A 23,458-nucleotide genomic window follows, 5' to 3' on the forward strand; every position below is an offset into this window, starting at 1 on the left:
AATGGGGGTGGCATGTAGAGAGAAAACCTCTTGTTTCTAATGTTTGGATCAGGAAAAAAATTGGTCTTTAGTTGATATATTAAGGTATATTCTCACCAAATTATATATACCACTATGCCTTATTAAAGTTGTCATTTGTTTAATGGAATGAAAATGAAACAGGTTTAAAATTGATGGCTCATTAAAAAGGATGCTGGGAAAAATGATTTAGACTTTTAAATGTTCCCATGTAATTTAGTAAGCACTTAAGTCCTTATCAGATATTAAGGAAACTGTAAATGTTCAACTTAAAGCCCTACTAATGAATAAACTTGTTTTCACATTTAGCCTTTTTCACTCTTGGATAGGTTCCTACCCTCTTAGAAACCATGGATGTGTTTGTTTTTGGTCTTCAGTGAATCCATTCTGCAGTAGTTACTCATGAGTCACATTTCCCTAAAGGTGTAATTTATAACTTTATTCTATTCATACTGAATGCAACTGGTTAGGACAAACCTGTGTTGGCCCTGAATTGGAGTTAGCAAAAGTGTGAGATAGATAGGAGTTGGCAGCATCTGGTAAATCAGGTTAAAGAATACTGATTGCTCTAAGAGGGATTAAAGGGCTTCCACCAAGGGAGTCTGATTAGCATTTAAAAGAATGCATTCTGGCAATGGTGGTGAGAATGGATTGGCCAGACTGCGGATGGGGGTGCAGTAAAAGAGATGTTGCATAATTTAGGGGACTAAAGCATAGGAAAGAGACTCAAGAGATATCTGGAAGTCTGAATCCACTATCATCAGAAATCTATCAGAGAGGGAGGGGAAAAAGAAGGAGGGATGAAGAACCGTCCAGGATGATTCCAAGGAAAGAATCTGTACAGCTGCAATCAGGTCTACAGGTTGGGTGGCAAGAAGTGGTGGTTTTATTTCCCTGTTAAATAAAGGGATGGAGAGCAGAAGAGACAGGAACAGCAATTTCAAGGGAATGGAAAACTTTAGAAATAGTCACTGTCGGGAAGTTGCAGAATATGTTATTGAGGCTGCATTCAAGGCCTATTCTTAGTAACATTTCAAGCATCTAATTGAATAGTGCCTCTGGAAAAGCATTCCAGGTGCTCCTGATAGGTCTTCCCACTTCCCTCTAATGACCTGTTCCTCCCATTTCTAATGAAACCCACCAAACAAAACAAATACCTTTTGATTGAAGAATTTTAACAAGATAACTTGTTCCATTCTTGGTTTCCAGGTTGACCACTAAATGGCTTTTACTGAAAAGAACAGTGAAATTCCCACAAAATATTTGTTTGGAAAACATTCGCTAGAGACGTCCCCTCCTTCCAAACGCATCCCTGACATCAGGGAGGAGACGAAGCTCATAGGCAGTGCCATCGACGCTGCCCTGGGGTGGAACTCCGAAATTTAGTCAAAGGACGAACCCCAGTGAGGTCATGTCTCGTTTGGGATTAAATAGCTAACTCTGATTCTGTGATCATATTAAGAAAAATGCACATAAAAGCTCAGGAATTTTTCTTTTGTTTGATTCGGAAATTAAACTTACACACGTCCTGTCTGCAAAATGAGGATCTCACCATGTCAGATGCAAAGGAGAATTGGGGACATGTTACCTTCTTCAGCAGGCTGGGTCATGGATGTTACAGTGCTTCTGCAGGTATGTATTTATAAATGCAGATTTGTCTGCAGTCTAAGAAGTAAAAGTAAGGTTGTCCACAAACCTTAATCAAGTTACTAGGTGTGAACTGCTCAGCTAGTTGAAGCTACTGAGGTCACTACTTATTCCTACTTGCCTAACACCAGGTCATCCCAGTTCTGTGAGGCTTGGTCTTCAGTACAGCAGGTGTCCAGCACATGAATTATGAAGACACTTGCCTTCATTCTCCATATGATGTAATGCACATAGTGTCTTAGAGCAGAGCTTATCTGATACCTCAATCTGCAAACTAGCGAGCCACCTGCAATTTCTAAATCTTGGCTCCAAATGTTCTGTGTTGTCATGTCAGATATAAAGATTGTTCACTTAGAAATAAGAGCACCTGCCCTGGCTGGCATAGCTCAGTGGATTGAGCGTGGGCTGGGAACCAAAGTGTCCCAGGTTCGATTCCCAGCCAGGGTACATTCCTGGGTTGCAGGCCATAACCCCCAGCAACCGCACATTGATGTTTCTCTCTCTCTGTCTCTCTCTCTATCTCCCTCCCTTCCCTCTCTAAAAATAAATAAATAAATACAATCTTAAAAAAAAGTCAATTTCAACTGAAGAACAAAATTAATAATTATTTAAAAAAAAGAAATAGGAGCACCTGTTTTGTTGTAATAACTATAGTTATTATTTATTTAATATATATTATATATTAGGACTTTGGTAACTGTTTTACAGAAATTACCTGTTTTAAATCTTAAGCAACCTATAAGATACAAACTAATGTTACTAGCAATTTCTAAATAAGACTTAAATATGCCGATAGACTCTCCAAATCTTCTTATGAATAAAAGTTACCATCAGGATTAGAAATAGCACCTCCTAATATGAAAGAGCACACATTTCTCAGTTAATAAAGGCAAAAGTAGACCTTCATAAAGAAATAGAACCCATCTGAGCTCATCACAGATGAATACCTTGTTATGCCCAAGCAGCTCCACAAGGGAAACCACTCTCCAAACCACACTGCACAGTAGACTCACCAGCAGTGAGACCTTGGCTGTGATGACTTGGAAAGAGAACTGAATGATACAAATGTCAAATTATCACAGATTTAGCAAAGGGATGTTGACCCAAGTTTGAACCAGTTCTAACAATGTTTCTGGCTTTCAAAATGATGGGCACTACTATCCAGTGGCCCTAAATGATTTCTAAACTTTGGCAGGTTCATCTTTCCACTTAAAGATTTCTATATAGAAATTATAGTAAACATTGTAGAAATAAACAAAGACCACCCAAACTAGAACAGAGATGGACATTCTTCAGAGTTTGCTACAGCAAGGGAGCCAGCTATCGTCACTTGTCACTTGTGTTTAGCAGCAACTCAGAGGGAGGCAGAGAGGGAGAAGGTTCCCAATGAGAAAGGAGGGTATCAAGTCTGCCCTCCTCAGTGGCTGCTGGCATGAGAAGCTGGACTCAGGTTAACTAGAAGCGGGAATCCTATGTAAGTGCCATGCAGAAGCATAGTTTTGCTTTCTGTCATTGGTTCTAAGTTAGAAGCAGGGGCAAAAATTAGGAGAGCTGGAAGTGAATGACCAAGTCTTGACCATTTTGGGCCCTTGTGGCGAATGTTTTGGTTTGTCTTCTGAGAAATTTGCTATAGAGGTTGTGGGTCAGAGTTGTTTTGTTATATATGGTCTTGGCCATTTTTTGTTTGTATGTTCAGCCTTTCAACATAAACAACACAATACGGTGGTAAACGAAATGTGGGACAGCAACCTTACATGAATATAATTCTTGAACCTATAGCCTCCACACCAATACTAATAAATTGAGTTATTCATGAATAAAGCCCCAAATAAATTATTCAGAGTTTTCTGTAATATGAGCAAAAAAATAAATTTAATCATTCTTTTTTTTAGGGCAGCTTAGTTTTCTTAGAAACCTAATTATCTATGAGCCAATATATTAAAGCTGGACTGATAAAACTGTAATTGAGTCTTTCTCATCTTAATGAAAATTATAGTAGGTAATTCTCAATGACAATGGTTTTTCTGGGGAGAAATTGCATAGCCTTCCAGCAGAGGGTCTGGAGAACAACAGTTCCTACCATCTCTCAGGACTGGTAAATGCAGCACATTGGATGCATTGTGTTCTTGGAAACATGGCATTTTGCCCACTTTGCACTTACTCTCAAGTGTGACTCTATGTTCACAGTCCAAATTATTTCAAACCTAGGGGTGATAGTGCATAATACATTTTGTCTTGATCAAATCTACTAATTCAAATCTGTCTCAGTCGCCAAAAGTGAGGTAAATGTATTTTACCATTCCCCCCACCTTTTCTGCTGGCTATATTTCTCTGGCTTATTACCTCCTTGGCTAATAAAGCACTGTGGATGGATGTGGTAATTTCAATATTTTGTCAGCCTGTCCTTTCTATCTAGATGGTGCCTGTGCATCACTAATTGTTAGCAGCTCAAGTTCTTTTAGCTTCTGCAGCTTTCTCAAATTCACAAAGGCAACACCCACTAATCAACAGTCATTTCACCACTGAGATGTTTTTGTCCACAGATAGATTCATTTGATGTTCCCACCTTTCCACTCTCCTTGCATACATTGCTATAGCTGCCATGAAAATAAGGACCAAAAGACAGCCTTGGCCAAAATGGTTGACTCAGTTCTTCCAGGCAGACACTCCTTGAAGGTAACTATTATTTTCGCTTTGATTTTTTTCTAAGCCTTAAGTAAATGCAAATGTTACTATTGTTATTTCTCTTTAGGCTAGGAAGTCTGGAAAATATAGTGGAAGCTTCAGAACACATGGTTGTCTGGGGCGCAAGAAAAGTTATGGAAGAAAATCTGAGTCATGAGCTCTTGCGTCAATACCCACATCTCTATTTTCTCCTTGTTTATAGGATAACCATTTCTGAAAACACTTCACGTCCTTCACCTTTCCTCAATGCAAAGTGAATTGTTCCTTTTCTTTTCTACTTTTATTTGCACTCTCTCCTCTTTGTGAAACACATTCTCCTACTTTGTTTGTTATCAGCATTAAGGTTGCCTGCTTACTCACAGCTCATCAAACCCAAGTAGTCATGGCCAATTACAAAAGAACGAGTCTGGCCATGCCTCTACAAAGGGATGAAAGATTCAAAGCAATAAGTAGAAAAATAAATGTTTACATCTTGTATCATCTTACCATTTCATAATGGCCAAACAAAAACATAAGAATAATCATTAAGAAAAAGAAAGGAAGTCTTTTTAAAAATATTTTATTGTGTTTCTCTATTATTTTGTAAGGAAAGTATAGAGTTTCTCATCTCTTTGCTATTATCACTTGTTATGGGTTGAACTGTGCTCTCCCCCAAGAGATATTTTGAAGCCCCAACCTCTGGTACCTGTGAATGTGACGTTAATTAGAAATAGGGTCTTGGCAGATGTTGTTGAGTTAAGATGAGATTGTTAGGGTAGTTCCTGATCTAATATGACACACACGTACGAGAGAGAGAGAGAGAGAAGAGAGAGAGGAGAGAGAGAGGGGGGGGGGAGAGAAGAAGAAGGAGGAGGAGAAGGAGAAGGCAGTCAAGAGAAGACGAAGGCAGAGATGGGAGTGATGTGGCTACAAGCCAAAAAACACCTGGGGCCCCCAGAAGCTGGAAGTAGTGAGGGAGGGGCCTCCTCCATGGGCTTTGGGAGGAGGGTTGCCTTGATTTCAGGCTCCCGTCCTCTGGAAGTGTTGGTTTAAACCACCCTATGAAGGCAGACAGAGGAAACAAACACAAACATCCATACTTGCCTCTGAAAGTTTATTGTATACCTTTTAGAATTTTCTGAGGAATCTTTTACTACCTTTCAACTCTTGAAAATTTGTGGACTAGTGAGTAGATTAATTCTTTCCAACTATGTAACTAGGTGCCTGACAAAAGTCAGGTTCTGAATTTGTTTTCCCAAGATGCCCTTCTAGGGGCTAAGCTTACTCTTATATTGAAATATATTGTATTATCAAGAGGTGACATTATCAAAAACCTTAAAAGCTGTGCTTCAACTTTTCATGGTAACTACAGATCACTAGATGTGTATTTCCAGGGTGTAAATGAGAGTTTATTCTATAATTCTGAACATAATGGCTGAAGGAGCAAGCACATCTTTAGATGTTGTTTAAAGTTATTTTGATCCTACGTGGAAACTGAGACTCATAAAACAGTAAAAACTAAATGAAAAAAATTAAAATCCCACTATGGTTCACTCAAATGTGCTTTTAAATGGATATTTTAGTACTCTGTTATTTAGGGTGCAGACCAAATTTTAGACTATTTGGTATTGTCTAATGCCTGTTCACTTGGCCTATGAATGAGGCTCTGCTTAAACAGTGCAAGTAACCACCAAGGACATCATGGTATTCAACAAACTGACGTTATTTCACTGCGTGGGTCAATGCACTCAAGAGTCTCAGAGTAAATGTGAATATTGCATGAGAGGGTAAAATAAGGGAGAAGAGACTCTTTATGGAGCAGCAGATCAGGATAAGCTACAACCAAGCCTAGGAGCCCCCAAGTGTCTCATAAAGGTCTACCTGGGTAAGAGTGGGAAGCTGAAGACCCACCCAGGGCCACAGCAAAGAACCAGACTTGCAGCCAATAGCTCAGATGAAATAAAAACATCAGAAGGGGAATAGGAACATGCTAAATGCCCCCAGTGAACTGGCAACTCAGTCTGTAAGTAAGGCTATGTGGCTACATTAGGTCCCTGATTCAGCCCTAACCCTAAATTAGGTCCCTCACTCAGCCCTGGGAAAATAAAGTCCAAGTGTTTCCATTGACCTCAATTACCCAGATCATATGTGCCATTTTATCCAGCCAAAGTGTAACAAAGATAATCTGTTTTCAACAAACGAAGAGTCTGTGAGAAGAAACACAGTGTTTTCAGGTAGATTTTCCCCTTATCTGAGAGCTTTCAGGGCTGTAGAGTTTTTTTCAAGGGAAAAACAAAAAACCTGGGACAATGACCCCATTCAATGATAAAATCCCTGTGATCAGCCCTTCTTCTCCGCTGACCCCTGGGACAGAAGCAGAAAGAGCAGGTTCTGCTGAGATCGAGTTGCCCTGTTTAACCAGCACAAATACTTTCATAGGAAGATAAGTCAGTGATTAAATCAGACTCGGAGCCTAAAAAAATAAATGCTTAAGCAAATGATTGCACAGCTCTCTTGTGGTGCAGCGAGACAGCTGAGGCTGGACAGAAGTGGACAACTCCAGTTCTCACCAGTCAAGATCCCCTTCCTAAAGCAGTGATGCACCTGGGCTAGGCCCAGGGTGATGAAGGGCCAGCATGTCATATTCTGCCTTTATCTGGAGGGTGATGTAACTGGAGATTCTAAACAGAGTTAGTCAGAACCCTGTGTTCTATGTCAACACTGGAGTAATCAGCTTTTAACTTTTTTATGTACAGACAAATTTGGTAAACAGAGATATGGTAACTTTTTGAAAACATGCTACATGAGGTTGTAAGTCTAGTTTATAGCTAAATATTTCCCTCTCTTCCTGGCAAGTGAAGGTGATTTTATCGGAGTGCCTTCTGGTTACAGATGACCACAATTATGGAAACCCCATGCTTTTACACTTAAGTACCATGAGGTATTGTTTTTCTCTCCCTGCCTCCTCCCAAGTCAGGAATCCCACCTTTGGGAACCACTGGAATAAACTAGAAAGGACATGGCTTTCTCCTGTTGTTTCTCTTTAAACTTCCGGAACCTGGGGATGTTGAGTGTTTATTAAAAGCAAGTATAACATTGCTGTCCTTCCTGGTAGTTAAAATTTGTGTACAGATTATGCAAGAATCTTAATTCAATCTAGAAACAAAAACTTAGGTGGCTAAGTGATGTGGCTTAAGTCTCCCAATTTTGTTACAAAACACCTCCCAACCTCCCCCTCAATAAATCCAAGTAAATGACAAGGTGGCCCCATGCACACAGCATGGCGCCTGGCACGTGGTAGGTGTTTAACAAGAGGTCTCTATGTACGCAGGTCCAGACAGAGGACAAACAGGCAGTCAGAAACAGGAACTGGCAAGATTTGCTTGCTCACAGCCCTGTATTCCACATAGCTACTGTAACCCAGCTTTCCTATGTTTTGATGAACACAGGTTAGAAATTTTTTCAATGAGTTTTTAAATAGAATTTATAGATTTTTTAAATCTAAGGACTTTCAAATTGCTAAGCCATATTTAGATATACAAATTAAAAGCAATTCAAACTATGGAACTGAATGTGGCCATTGGGCACAGCTATTGTGACCCTACTGCCAGAATCACATGAACAAATAAAGCAGTGGTGACAAAGATGGAGGTCACACCCCTGCCCTGATTTCTTGCAAGTTCCTGGGTGGAAAACTATCACTTGGCTTCATTTCATTTCTTTCCCATGGCAGCCACTAACTACATTGAGTACCACCAAAGTGCACCATCCGGTTGACCCATAAGTTAGAAATAGTCATCTCTCCCACATTCAGAAATAGTGTTGCATCCACGAGAGGTGACCATTTCTGCTCTCCTAGAGACAGCACTTATTGCAGGAGTTGGAATGAACATTTGCAATAAAACTCCATCCCCTGGGAATGTCAGCATTCCCAGGTGCCCACCTGCTATGTGTTAGTTGTTTCATGTTCATTGACCCAGTCCTCATACGAACTCTATATCACAGCTGCCACTGGCCCAAATGGAACTTCTATCATGGGAAGTGCCTTGGCCTGGACCACTGGTTTTCAAACCTTCACATTCATCAGAATCAGCTGGAGGGTTTGTCAGAAACAGATAAGCTGGGCTCCATCCCTAGAATTGCTCATTCAGTAGGTCTGAGATGGAGCCTGAGAACTTGCATTTTTTACTACAAGTTCCCAGGTGACTCTGCTGCTGCTGCTGGCCTTGGGCTACACTTTGAGAAGCACTAGCCTAAATCACATAAGTTCATACCCCTATGTGAACTTATAGTGGCCAAGCCCAGATGAAAACCCAGATCTGTCTGATTCATAAATGTACACCACCACCACATGGAGAAGGTACCTGGTACCCTTCTAAGGTTTCTCTGCAGCAGAGGTGGAAAAGGAGAGCAGGCACCATAGTACCTGCAAAGGGGGTTGAACCTGGAGTCAAGAACTTGGAACGGAAGCCCCCCATCTACCATGTACCAGCAAGTCCCTCAGTCGACCTGATCCTTAGTCTTTTCATCACCGAAGGAAGGATTCTACTACTGGCTCTCTCGCTACCCCCACCGAGCTGTCTGGAGGTAAAAGGTGACCTAACCACTGTCAAAGAACTGGCTCAGCCTGGACATACTGCCACACGTGCTGCTTGTTATTTTTATTAGGAACCAAGTCAGAAGGAGACTAAAGATGAACAAAACAACAAAAATATGTCAGAGAATGATCTGGTCTTTAGTTTAAGAGCTGAGACTACGTAAAAGGAAATGCCAGACACAATAAAGCAGCCTGTGAGGAGCTTCAGTTCAGTCCTCTCAAAGGTGACAGCCCCAGCGCTCTTTAGAGGAGGGCCACGGACACATTTTCCCAATAGGTTCTTTTTTTCAACTTAAAAAGTAAACATCCTCTTTCTTTCTTCAAGAGACATTCTTTTCATGAATGTTGAAAAATGATTACTCAACAAGTACTCTGATGTAGTTCTTTTTTGAATAGCAAAAGTTGAAAAGTAAAAAAAAAATAGTGAAAACTAAGACTTCTTCCTCCATGAAAATTTTCATGCTAAATACTTGCATTATCTAACAGGAATTTCTAACTAACAAAGTTAATATTCACTGGCACAAAGACAGGGGGCTATTTCAGATCAGGCTAATCAAAAAGAGAGGTTTTACTAAACTAAGAAATCTGCCAAGGACCATGGGGCTCCACTGTCACCTACAAGTGGCTTCCTCAGTATTAGTTCAGTATTTGGCATTGAAACCAACAGGCTGCCCCATGTGATCAGGACCATACAGAGTGAGTGCATGCTCTCCATTCATGAAATATTACTTTCCTTGGATTGGAGATTATACTTGCTCAATGAAGTGAAGTCTGTATTGATTTACATTTTTAAAGTTCTATCCATGCTTATGAGCTTTTGATAAAAATGACAAATCTCTGCTGGTACAGCTGGGGTTCCGCCTGTTAAACAAGCTGCATAAATCTTCTTTTCTGTCTCTGATTTGCTGAAATTTACTCTTTACATGTCTTCATAGAGAAAGTAAAATTTAATGCTTGGCATGTAAAATAGAATACTACACAGAAATCAATAATCAAATTTCAGAGAGCAGGGTTCAGTGGTTTGATTCTGTCTTGTCATTTCAATGACTGAACATTTCTCAGCCTTTCACTTTGAGTTGTGTACACAGGTTTCTTGACTAGTGGGTGCATTATACAAATTATATGTTAATTTAACTTAGGATCTCTAATAATAAAACAAATATGAATTTATGGGGAATTGTGGTTCTTTAGAAAGCATAGATTAGTGGTTAAAAACGCATATTATAGAGAAAGACTGCCTGGTTCAAAATTAGCAATGCCATTTTCCAGCTGTGTGACCTTGAAAATATAACATGCCCTCTCTGTTTTCTTAAAAACCTTCATGGGGATGAAGAACCAATATTTATAAAGCACCGAGAAGGAGGCACAGCAGGTAGTTAGCACCTTGTTCTTGTTAAATAAATATCAATCAGTACACTGGAAATGTTTCTGCTATGAAATGGCACTTTTGTCACTGATAGAGGAATGTTTTCCTAAGTTTCTCCCTACAGTCTCATGTAAGTCATGGAATAATCACCAAAAAATATCCTCTCTTCTTGACTTTGGCAACAGGACATTTGAGATGTGGAGATAAATCCTTCAATGAAACGATGAGGCTGCTTATCATTCTGACACTATCTTCCTGATATGGAGAAAATGTGAAGTCTTTGAAATACACCAAATCTACCCTTTTAGACAGCTTGATGGAAAGCAAAACCAAGGCAGGAGATTAAGGTGAGAGAGTTAGTCAAACATAAACTCATAAAGAAACATCAGGGAAAACCTACGCAAGGCAATGCAGGTACACAAGCAGTTTTCATACTACAGCTTTGGCATAATATTTTGAGGCTATTTCCTATTTTTGATGCTTTTTAAAAAAATAGTGGATGAGGAATTTTGCTGCCATCAGTGTATCTGTTACTATTCTCAGCTTAAGAGAGGAGTCGGTTATGCTTCAGCAGGACAAACACCACCTCTGGACCAACGGCTGGTGGCGTGTGCACAGGTGCGGTCAGAGGGACGGAAGGACCAAAAGGACCAGGGGTGGCATGGGCATTTGGTTGCTATCCATTCAGCACCACCACCCTCCTGAGTGACATGCATAAAAAAACAAGGGATCTTGGGGAATCTAAGCTTTTCAAAATATCTAGAATGAACTTATTTCCCAGTGTTTACTTTTAAAAACAGAGATAATCTAATGCCAAATAGCCAAAATGAGACGCTGAAAAACTGTTAAAACTTTAACATTTCCAAAGCTTGTTCCTGTGCGTTTATCGTGGAAACGTGGCAAAGCAGTTCAAGGTGAATCAATAATGCATACTGAGGTGAATCAAGGTTCTCCCCCACTGCACAGGTAGCTATTTGGAGGCAGGAACTATGTCTCAATCATTTGTTTCATATCCTGAATGGCAGGTGCCAGAGGTGATTGATTTGGATTGTTTTATTTTAGCTTGACGGGGACTACACGTCCCAGAATTCCATTCCCTTCACAGTTCCAGGTTAGCCTGGGCCATGGAGACACTTTGCATGATGTAAGGCAACAGTGACCTAATAGCCACATTCTTTTTATATCAGAAGGTCAGTGAAGGGCAAGAGGCATAGTGTGGCTGCTCACGCAGGTTGTCGCTGACTGTTGGATCATACTGTTGGCCCAGGGCAGCAAGTGGGTGAGTCACAGTCCCCGCTGGGTCTCCTCCTACAGTTCCTGTGACTGCTGGGTTACATGATGGAGGGCAGTGGCTTTCCCTGCTGGCCACCCCCCATTATCTAATTGGAGGCTCAAGGATTTGGACATGGGTTCCATTTCACCCTGGTGGCTCTGGCCAATCTTCCCTGGTTCCCACTTGTCATCTCTCTCCACTTCACATCCATCTGCCATCCAACTACCTGCCTCACAGCTTCAGGTTCAGCACCAGACACAGAAGCAACAGCTTTACATAGATTGTATGACCCATTACACAAGGTCGAATTTTATCATAATCCTATGATAAATATATATTAATAGGCTTAATCATTGGGGCTTCATTAGCAAGGCAGAACCAATAGGAAATGCCATGTTTATTATATAGATGAGAAAACTATGGACAGTTATTACTGTCAAATAATAGTAAACGTGAAATGACAATAATACTAAAGACTTCTGACATTAGGTCCAGTGTTCTTTCTAATGCACTGTGATGTGTCCTTTGGTCTATCCACTTGTCCTTTGGTATATAGAGGAACTGAGCCTTTGAAGGCAAATTCCTAAAACCATCTTAAGCACTCCATTCAGGTATGAAAAGATATTCTGGGCATCTATTACATAGCAGAGTGGCACCAAGTTAACAGTAATGTAGTTTGGGACAATAAAACACAGGGCATGAATGACTTCAAAAGAAAATAGAGCCCTGATAAGCAATGACCAAGTTCTTTGTGTTGGAGACAGTTGTATTTATTGGAAGAATGTACCTTGCATTGGAACCAAAATGTCCTCTGTAAAGTAGGAAAACATCACTAATTCACTTCTTTGATTTCTTCCCTATACTACATATTTCCTATTGAGTTTACTTCCTTTGCCAGAATCTGTCCCAGGTAATGGGGAACTAGCTCTGTTTTAGAACTACAGTCCTGAGTGATTTGGGGGTGTATGGGTGAACACTATAAGCATCCTTTGATGTAAGCTACTACCTAGGTCATACTCACTCCTTTATTCCACTTATTACCACTCTGCCTTCACCCTCACACCAAGAACCCTGCATACCAGCCACACGGAACTTCTCACATCTTCCCAAACACATTAGGTTTTTTATAAACCAGACAGACATCTCTCCTTTCTTCTAAAATACAAGCGTGACTTCCACTGTAAGATCTCCCTCAATTCCCCAGGCAAGGCTAGATTTTCTGCTCATGTCCTCTCTTGCTAGGCATCAACTTTCCTAATGGCAAGAAACCTATGGCTTGGTCTTATATATCTAGTGCTAAATGGAATGACTACTGCACACCTACTTAGAAGAAAGGACCTGCCATTTTTTCAGGTCACCAACACTCTGTCTACTAGATGTTAGTGGGGTCACTGAAGGCTATTATTTTGATGCCCTAAAATAACCAGGTCTACAACAACATGGCAATAATGGTATAGCGATTCTCAAGGTATTACTTTGTTCATAATTAAGAGTCATTTACTTTCCACACAAAAGGAAGCATGGACATTCTAAACAGCTAATGTCTACAGGACATATTTTGGACTTCTCACCTCCTGGCTTTGCTCACTCTATATTCCTGTGCTTCTGTTGTACAAGCTGCTCCAACAGATCACAAATTCCATGCACAACTGGAGAAATGGTGTCCACTCTTCACACCAGGAAAACAGACTTGTGCAGGAAAAGCACGCAAAACATTTTCTTCTTACAACAGTATAATGCAGGGAAATATTGTCCTGATTTCTATTGTACTTCATTCCCATAAGTATAAATCACAGCATGTTTTGCTTTTGTTTGTTTTGTTTGAGTGTGCTTGTTTATGATTTTGCCTTGTTCAGTTTTATTTTTCATAATATTTCTTTAGCTTTCAAACTCTAAGGCCACTGGTGTAATCTTATCATCAGCTCAATATTGTTATCTAATACAGTTAAATAAAACTTTAGTCATAAGGAAATGAAACAACCTCCTATTCCCACAAAGCCTAAATTTAAATATGTGTAACTCGTAAGTCTTAGATAATTTGTTCAAATTAGTCATACAACGTTCCCCTTGAGTGTTCTCTAACCACCCACAAAGCTGGTTCAATTCTGACCCTAACAAAAGGCAAGTAAACACACAGAGAGCAAACTTCTTGACGTGACAAGCCTGGTGTCTAATTACAGCCTCTAATGTTCTGGCACCTTCTCAAATGCTAGTTGCATGGCTGGGGAAGGATTTTACAGTGCCATCTATAAATAGAACCCAATAGCATATCATGAGAATGCTGTAAGATGGTTGAGCGTGACTTCCAGGCAAGTGCTGGTTGGTGAGAGCTGTTACGCTCTTTTTCAGCTGACTCAATGTTCTTCTGGCTTCTGTACAGGAGAACCTTGAATCAGAGATTGACTGAACAATTTATGTGGTCCAGCCATTATGCCAGGTGCCTTGTTTTGTGAAGTTACCTTGGAATTCTTATCCCAGTGCAGAGACAGAACATGTTGAATTACCCATTGCTTGGAACAGTCTCACGTGTGATGGGAAGAGTACAGATTTTTGAAAAGACTGGCCATATTTGTGGGTGAGTAGATGTTTTTCTGGGACACAGCCAATTAACTAACCAAGTAGTAATCTAAAGTAAGAATTTAGTATCACAAAAATCATCCTTTAATAGAGCTTCTCAAAATTTTCCATTAAAAAGTGAGAAAACAGAAGAGAAATGAGCTTATAATCTTTATCTCTACCCAAAATCCTGGGAGATAAAGAATATAAGACAAAGAACTGTTCCCCAAGTTCAAAGTATTGCAGTCTTAGAGTTTTTCCTCACATTATATGCTAATTTTGAATTCTGACATTATAGACATATGTATATATACATATGCATATACACACATGTTCACATATATGTGCGTATATGTATACATATATAGGTATATAAAAGAATATATCTGTGTAAATATACACACATATACATATACATATATGTGTGTATATTATATATATCAGAATACCTTCATTGTAAAACTAATTATTGGAACTGCTTATCAGTTCAATTATTTAATTCCTCTTCTCTCCATCCAAATTGTTGAGTTAAGTAAATGCTTCCAAAAGGCACGCCATGTGTGTCTAGTGGCTTCTCCTAGCTCCTGACTAATTGCTGCTGTTGTGCAGATGATTCCTTGGAGGCAGGACTCATGTGCATAAAAAATAAACTGCATAAAAATACGTGAGAGAATATATAAGAGCCCGAACACACAGCAGAGAAAGCAAAGCTAGTGGAAGAGGAAACAGAGCCACTAGAAGGCTGTACCGGGGGAGTCCTTCACACTCACCAGCTCTTTGCCTCAGTGAAAAGAACACTTCCCCTTTGGCCAAACTGCATTTAGAATTCAGACGAGACTGAGTTTGAATCTTAGACTTGAAGAAGTTACATGACTTTCCCAAGATTGTACAGCCAGAAAGTGGAAAATCTAAGCTTGCTCTATAAAATGAATGTCATAGCTCTTCTCAAAGCTGAGTTGAAGATCCAATGAATATAGTATTTAAGCATTCAGAACATAATAAGCACAAAAATGCTTATCTCTTCACCCGCCTCACCACACAAGTAGTTGTAATCTATCTGATGCCTAAAATCATGAAATTTTCCATCCTGTATTCCTAAAGTTAGGGTCGAGGCCACTTTTCCTGGAACAAGGAAGTAACAGATTACTCAAGGATAAATTCATATGAGACAACAGGTGAACAGTTTGTTCAAATGGTGGGTTTTTCAAATTCAAAAAAGAGAAGGTTCCACTAACTATATGGGTTGTTTTGGCACCAAATATTTACTCTGGATACCCTTTTATATATCTATTGTTTTCCACACAACTGCACTTTTTGCCAAGTTCTAATTTTCAACTAATATACATCCAAGCCTTAACTTGGACTCACCATTAACATGTATAATGAAAGAAACATAATTTCTCAAAGTCCTTGAAAACTTGTTCTCTTGCAAGTCCAAGTGTACTAATTTAGGAAAATGCATTAAAATACCTTACTGAGTGCCCTGCCCACTGCATTCTTTTCCTCCAGTGTCAAATGTTGTCACGGTCTTGTTTTGTATGAGACTGATGTCTCAGAGTTACCACAATTCTCATATTCTCATGTTCTAAAAATAAAGCCAAGCAGGAATTCCATCAGTCGCTCTAGTTCTCTTGCTGTCCATCTGTCTCTGCCTCTCTGTTCCTCTGTCTCTCTCTTCTCATTTGAATTGAATTGAACTCTAGACCGTGTTCACTCTGAAACTTCTTTTTGGCTTCATTGTAGAACTCCTTACATGATATTCTACAAAACAGCTATGGTGCAGATACAACACCCCATGTCACTTTATTGCTTAAAATCTGACATAGGGAATGGTTCGTTTACATTCCCCAAAGTAAAGCGGCAAAGATACATTAATGTGCTCTTTCTTCTTAAGGGTCTGACTCTTATAGCTATAAGCCTAATATTCAGCAGAAACACTCCAGTCCCTTTTTCATGAAGCTCTTTCTGTTCACATGACTGCATAAGAGTGTAATGCATATGATCAAAATCATCTGATTTATAGTAAAATTCTTTCTTACCACCTACACCCGACAACAAGAGACACAGCTCAATTATATACATTACAGAATTCATGGCAGCCAGGGAGAAGGGATAGAAAGATCTACAGTTCTCTGAATAAATACCCAGAGACGGAAGTTCTGCAATTTTAATGGACCAGAAAAAAAGCTTTAGAGAGAGGAAAGTCATTACAACAGAAGAGAGTTCTTTACTTCTTAATTTATGTTAAAATCAATCTAGAAAGTGGATGTTTTTATTCTCTCTCATATCATTATATACAATTCTCAGAAAAATTAACCTATTTTTCTTGAAGTTTTTTTAGGTGGTATGTAGATGCATATTTCAATGCTTGAAGTTCTATATTCATAAGACAGGATGTAATCATTTGCTTCTGAAAAGAATTATAGAATATTCCATCTGGCATTGAATATGGAATATGATGAAATCACTTTTAGACATTTACACATATAATGGCATGAAGATTGTTTAATAAATTCTGTAAAGACTGATTTGAAACTACTTCTGAGCAAATCTTCAAAAGAACTCAAGGGATGACACCCTGACTCCTACTTGAAGCACTTGGATAGGAAACGAAATTACCTTTATTGCATTTAATTCAACATTGATATTTATACTGCTAGATACAGAACACTGTGGCTCCCTAAACAGAATCCAGCATGGGCACAGCATAGGCTGCACGACCCTGTATAATAACAAAAATAGAACAAAGCTTACCTTTATTCACTCTCCCCACAGAAGATCTATGAGCTGGGTGCCTACGGCTGAGCACTGGGAAAAAACATTCTCTGGTTAATAATAAAGGAAAGAAAAGGTCCAGACACCAAGAACCTGGGTTAACCATTGACATTGTTTGTTCCTACAATTCCACCCTGGGAATCTACATAGGTAGCCCTTGGCATCTTATAAAGCGGGCGATAGCCGGTCAGCTGAGACTGAGGTTACCTCCCCACCTCTGTACCTGTGGGGAAGGTACAGCGTGAAGGTCATTCAAGCAAACCCTGACTAAGTTTCCACTCGGTCAGGGATATAAAGGAGAAAAATTTTCTTGGGCCAGAAATGTGCTCAACAATGCCAGTAAGTGACTCAAATATTTACAAACAGGGATGCTGGGAGCTAACCCATGGAACTCTTCCTGCCGGCTTTCAGACTTTGAGCAATGCAAAGAAACCCTCCTTAACCAGAAGTCTTTGTCTGCATCATAGCAGGTGAGAGTTGAGATTGAATGCCAATGAAAACTGAGACAAGACAACCAGAAATAGCTAAGCATCCATCCTTGCCTTTATTCAACATGCTTTTAGTGGTTATTTGCCAAGTGCCGCCCAGTTCCAAAGAAGCCCTGAGAAATAGAAGACAGAGACCAGGCTGGAGGGTCCCCCCTCTCCCAAGCCCAGAACTGCAGCTTGAGACAGAGAGGATAAACACAAGATTGGCTGTGGGCCACACCAGAATGTGCAGTCTGTGTGCAGGCAGCTCTTCCAGCCCGGCCCCAGGTTCTCAGGGGCGAAAAGGAATGTGGCGGGGGTCATGCAGGTGAGGTGGCTGACTAGAAGTCAGAAAATTGAACCGGTAAGGGTAGAGCTGGCTTTAAAATGGGAGCATCTAGAGAGAGTTCCTAAAAATGCAAAAGGCAGCCACGGGAAACTAAATAACAATTCTAAGCAATTCCAACCCTGGGGGAGCTGTAACCAGAAGCACTCAAAAGCGGTATTGTACTGGGCGAGGAATTAGTATTTTTTTCTTTTTTCCAAGGAGCACCGGTAACCAGGGGGTCTGGTTGCCCCATCCAGTTTGGCTGACCCTCCAAACCGAAGGGGCCATTTCTAGGTGCTGACCATAGTTGCTGTTTGGGGGCTGTTTGCTTTGTGTTTCCACTTTTAAAAATATGAACACTCAAGGAAGCAAGATTGGATTTCAATGTTGGTCTCGTTATTTATTAGTTTTGTGACTCTGGGAGCTGCTTAACCTGTGTGCACCTCAGCTTCTTCACCTGTAAAATGGCGCTGATAATGACAACAACAACAACAACAAGAACAACACAAACACCAACCTAAGGCAAATCCTTAGTGCTCCAAACCTGTTCAGGCGTTTACATTCTGATGGCACATAAAATGCAACCTGTTTGTTCATAACAGGGAAGAGATTTTGAACCCTCCAAGGGACCAACCTTGTCAATCACCCATAAATGTCAGTAAAGTACTGGACCCTGAGGTTAACTTCTCTGCAAAGAAACCTGAACACTAGAAAGATATCTATACTTTCATACTAATTACAGCAACTTTCATTATGGTGTAGCTATAATAAACCTGACTTGATACTTTAGTATGATCAATTACTCTGTTTAATTACTGGCTTGCTGGAAAGCTGAGCTCCCTGTGTCAGTGTTCCATCCAAAAGGACATTTAAAAGAGCACAGTGATGCACGTAACTCCCTCTGCCCTGCAAGGTGGGTTTCAGGGAAGGTGGCTGTGTTTGGGTGCATGTTTGGACTGATCCGAGGAGATAAGGCATCTGAACTGCACAGCATGAAAAAGACCACAGAGGAGGCAGCGCAGGAAGCGAGACGGGGAAGCTGGATGTCTTCCCAGCTCCCACTGAGTCATGTCATCACAGTGTGGCTTCATTTCTTTGTTTGAAGTAAATTCCCAGAACATCTGACACACCCATACACACATGTAAGTGGAAAAACAGAGACCTTCAGAGTCTCGACAGAGTCCATGTGGCCCTCAAAGCCTGAGATATCTACTGTGTGGCCCTTTACAGAAAACTGCTTGCCAATCCCTGAGCTTTGTAAATCATACAATTCACTGTTCTTCAAACACCATGTTCCTCCTTTCTGATTAATGATTATCACATGGGGAACTTCAAGTCAACTGAATTTCTATCATTTAAAAACCTACCTTTCTAAGTACCATCCAGTGACCATGCTCCTTGGTCTTCACCCAAAAAAGTTAAAAGTTAAAAGTTAAAAGTTCATGTTCACACAAATACCTGCACATGGATGTTTATAGCAGCTTTGTTTATAATTGCCAAAACAAAACGTCTTCCCTCAGCTGGTAAATAAACTGTGGTGTATCCAGAAAATGGAATATTATTCAGTGCGAAAGAAGACATGAGCTATCGAGCCTTGAAAAAACATGGAGAAATAGGTACAGGATGGGGAAAAAGTAGGTTTATAGTTGTTCATATGGAAAAGTACAATAATTAATAAATAATAATAATATGAGAATAAACTGTGTTTTGCACTCACAACTGTGAACTTACCTTCACCCCACCCTGTATTGCTCGACAACACTCTGGAAAAGGTGAACTTACACAGACAATAAAAAGATCAGGGGGCAGCAGGCAGAGGGCTGGCAGGGGCAGGATGAACGGGCAGAGCACAGGGGATTTTTAGAGCAGTGCAAAGACTGTGTGGTGTTACAATGATGTATACAAGTTCCTACAGACTTGTCCAAACCCAAGGGTGAAGCCTCAGGAACACTATGGACTTGAGGTGATAATGAGGTGTCCAGGTAGGCTCATTTTTGCTAAAAAAGTGTATCATTTCTGGTGAGTGATGTTGGTGATGAAGGAGGTTGTCCATGGGTGGGAGCCGGGGTACACGGGGCATCTCTATGCCTTCCCTCAATTTCACTGTAAGTCTAAAACTGCTCTAAAAAGAAACTCTTTAAAAAATCCTATCTTTCCTTCAAGTTTCCTTTAACTAACGCCTTCCTTCCTTGCCTTCTCTAAACAATCTATAGTCATTTTTAAAATAATTCCTAAAGAAACAAACTTCTAAACACACTCTCCCTTTCAATCCACACGGTGCGGCTCCTGGTGGCACGTGCCATCTCCTTCGCTGCATTGCGAACACCGGTGGTAAGAACCAACTGAAGCGCATTCATCTTTGCATCCAATGAGATGTCTAGCAGAAAGCTGCAGTACAGGAGACACTAAGAAATGCATGCTTTTCCTCATTAAGAAAGTATACAAAACATTTATTATGTTTTGCTCTCCTGACCATTTCCTCCAGTCCACAGTCTCAATGAGCTTCCTGTATTCCTTGTCCGTCTCTCACCCTCCGAAAGCCCACAGCCCTCTCGCTGCCCAGAGACCCCCCACACCATCAGAGTTTCTCCTCTCTTTATTACCCCAGCTCTCAAAATTCTCCTTCATTGGGTTTCATTTCCCCCTGAACAACTCTGTGTTTTAGTGTTCCAAGCCCTTTAGAACATACATGATGTGAAGGAAAAAAGAAAAAACAAAGTTGACTAGAATTTACTTCCTCGAGAAGCAATCCAGTCTAGCATTTCCATAAGCTGAAGCACAATATTTCAGCAAACTACTTAAATAAAAATTATCAAACTGATGGTGTCATTTGAAAGAGCTTGATCGACTGAATGAACTGTGCTAACAGTGGAGAGCTGCATTAGCCTTCCCGGGGTGGGGGGTGGAACGGGAAGAACACCTTAAAAAATCTCTCCCAGATCAAGTTGCATGTGTTTACTATAGAAAATCTGTAATACAAAAAGGGTGATAAAAACTAATCACAAGCCTTGATTTCCTCTGGCGAACTTTAGTCTTTTCCTCTATTGTATGAAGAGAGAATTAAGATGCACTTATGTGTATCATTGTGAATCTCACTTCTTAACCTTGTCAAGAAGCTCTCATGTCAGTGCAGAAGGATGCAGTCGTGGCCATGGAACTGATGACCTCCGAGACACTCCAGCCCAGTGGGTCTCAGGAAGCCTGAGGGCTGGCTTCTGAGTCACCCCCACATCCCACCCCCATTGACTGCTGTGATTCACAGGTGTTGTGGGCGTGACCCAAAGTCGTGCCTTAAGACACCTCTATGAACTGTCAAGCATGCCACAGGTGTGATGAGACATTTAAAGATATGCTTAAATATTCGGTAAATCCTAGTCCTCTGTGAGAAGTGCTTGTAAATGGAAAAGTCGCCACCCTCCTGAAGGAAGTATCTTTTCCGAGGAATGGGAGAGGCACTGATGGTGGCCAGCTGGATTTCAGAAGCTGGCGTCGGACTGATGGATTTCACTGTGCACAGCACCCTCCAGGGCCATCCATGTGGCCACAAATGCCAAGATGCCCTTTTTATGGCCAAGTAATGCATCAGTAGGCGAGAGAGAAACATTGCATGATTTCACTTACTTGTGGAATCTAAAGAACAATGTAGATGAATAAACGAAACAGGAACAAACTCACAGACACAGAGAACAGACTGATCACTTTCAGAGGGGAGGGGAATTGGGGGACTGGACAAAAGGATGAAGGGAGTGAGAAGTACAGATTGGCAGTTACAAAGCAGTCATGGGGATGTAAAGGACAGCATAGGGAATACAGTCATAACTATGCATGGTGCCAGGCGGGTACTGGAAATGTCTGGGGGTCACTTTGGAAAGGATATGATGGCCTAACCAGTCTGCTGTGCACCTGAAACTAATGTAAAATAATACTGAATGCAAACAGTAATTGAAATACTTTTAAAAAATATAAAAGGTGCCCTCATTTGAAAGACTATTTTACTTTTAATTCTACATTTACCTTAAAAGGTCAAGCCCCAAACCCCTAACTTACTTCATTACCACACTGAAGACTTCATGAGGAAACACGTGAAGGAGATTGATTTTCCTGCATATGTTTTTCAGTTCTTCTTCAGTGTTCGCGTGGAGGCATGATCCTCTCCTCCTTCTGGCCCTCCTGGCCTCTTTCAAATGGCAGGGATAACTGGTAAAACGGGAGGCCCTGGTTGCCTCCCTCTCTGCCGAGACATTTTTTCCCCTAACACTTTCCTTTCCCCCACCCCAATAAGAATTAAAAGTGATATTTCTTTTGACAGCTGGTAACTAATCCCACCTTAGCAGGAAGGAGAACAGGAAGCCGGCAAAGGAATTTTCCATTCCTATGTCTCTTCTAATTTTTTTCCACATCAGGTACTTTTCAAACTCTAGACATTTCCAGGAGTCTGTATAGCTTCTTGTTTTGTCTAGCGGAGTCACGTGCCCTTTCACTTCTCCTGTGAGGAGGAGAAATCTGACTGGGCTGATGTTTGTATTTGGAGAAGGGAGAACTTGAGAACTTTTGAATCTCCTAAGGAAATATAACTGAAATGTGATGCCTTTGCTTATGCAGAGGGGATTTTTCCTTGGTAAAGATCAAGTTCACACAGCTAGTCTCTCAAACCACAAATCAAAAAGCCCCGTATCATAACTACAACTCCGACTCTAAAAGTTTCTGCTCAGCTGTCTTTTGCCTGCCTGCCTGCCTGCCTGCCTTTGTTACTTCCTTTCTCTTCTGTTTAAATACTAAAGGGCTCTCTGTATATTATGATGTTCCAAGCCCAGCAGAATGCATATGATAAAAAGAAGAGGTGGGGGAGGAATCAACTTGAATTTTTTTCCTTAAGCAGTAATCCAGTTCAGCATTTTCATAAGATAATGCACAATACTGCAAAAAATTATTTTTTTAAATGATGAAATTACAGTTTCTTAAAGGTGGTGATGTGTACAAAATGTGAATCAAATGTACATGTGTAAGTTGATGTCATTTCAAATGAGATAATTAAATTAAGATGATGTCTGCTGCATCGTGCTAGGTTCTGCTAGGTAGATTTTTTCTGAAATTTTCCAACTGTATAATTTTACTGTGGTGATGAAATTAGAACCTAAATAAAAACAATAAGACACTTATAAGTGTATGCTAACAGCAGATACTGTTTTAGACACTTTTTATGTGTATCCTTGCTCATTTTTTCACCTTTAACCAATGGAGAAACTGAGTCAGGGACAAGCATCTTATGTTATCTGCCCAAGGCTCCATGTTTAACAAATAATGGCCCCAGGATATGAACCCAGGTGGTCTGGCTGCTGAACCAGAGCTCACTACCACTCGTGTTTGCCTGAGTGTCAGCCAAGCAAATCTTTCCTTGGTCTAACTGTATGGATTGGCTTGATTATATATCACCAAAGAGCCCCACACTGAATTTCATCAGTCCCCAAGCAAAAGCACTATCGTTTCTAACTATGGCAATGACAGATTAATTTGGGCACCTCTAGTTCCTAATAATATCAGCTAATGAAATAACTAAATACAACTAAATTATAATGATCTCAAAATCTGAAATTTGACGACCTTCCCCAATAGGTGGAACCCTATTGGGGTTCCTTCCACCTGCTGGGGAAGGTCTTCAGGGAGATGTGGCCACCAGTTTGTCCCCTGAGCTGGACCTGGGTGTTCCGCTTGCCTTCCCCAAGCTGGAAATAACCCAGGGAGACAGCCAGGAGACAAAAATGTGGTG

The 23,458-nt window shown here is 40.5% G+C and overlaps 1 protein-coding gene across 2 annotated transcripts in view; it reads right to left on the minus strand.

Annotated features, from left to right (window-relative positions):
- Positions 1 to 17,062, minus strand: part of KCNJ16 (potassium inwardly rectifying channel subfamily J member 16) — a 46,821-nt gene extending 29,759 nt beyond the window's left edge. For both annotated transcript variants that reach the window (XM_036033439.1, XM_028520429.2), the window contains exon 1: positions 16,876 to 17,062. The gene's annotated coding sequence lies outside the window, so the exon portion shown is untranslated. The remainder of the gene's footprint in view (positions 1 to 16,875) is intronic.
- Between the last annotated feature and the right edge of the window lie 6,396 nt (positions 17,063 to 23,458).

The sequence above is a fragment of the Phyllostomus discolor genome, chromosome 8, assembly GCF_004126475.2.
Source record: "Phyllostomus discolor isolate MPI-MPIP mPhyDis1 chromosome 8, mPhyDis1.pri.v3, whole genome shotgun sequence".
NCBI classification, from domain to species: domain Eukaryota; kingdom Metazoa; phylum Chordata; class Mammalia; order Chiroptera; family Phyllostomidae; genus Phyllostomus; species Phyllostomus discolor.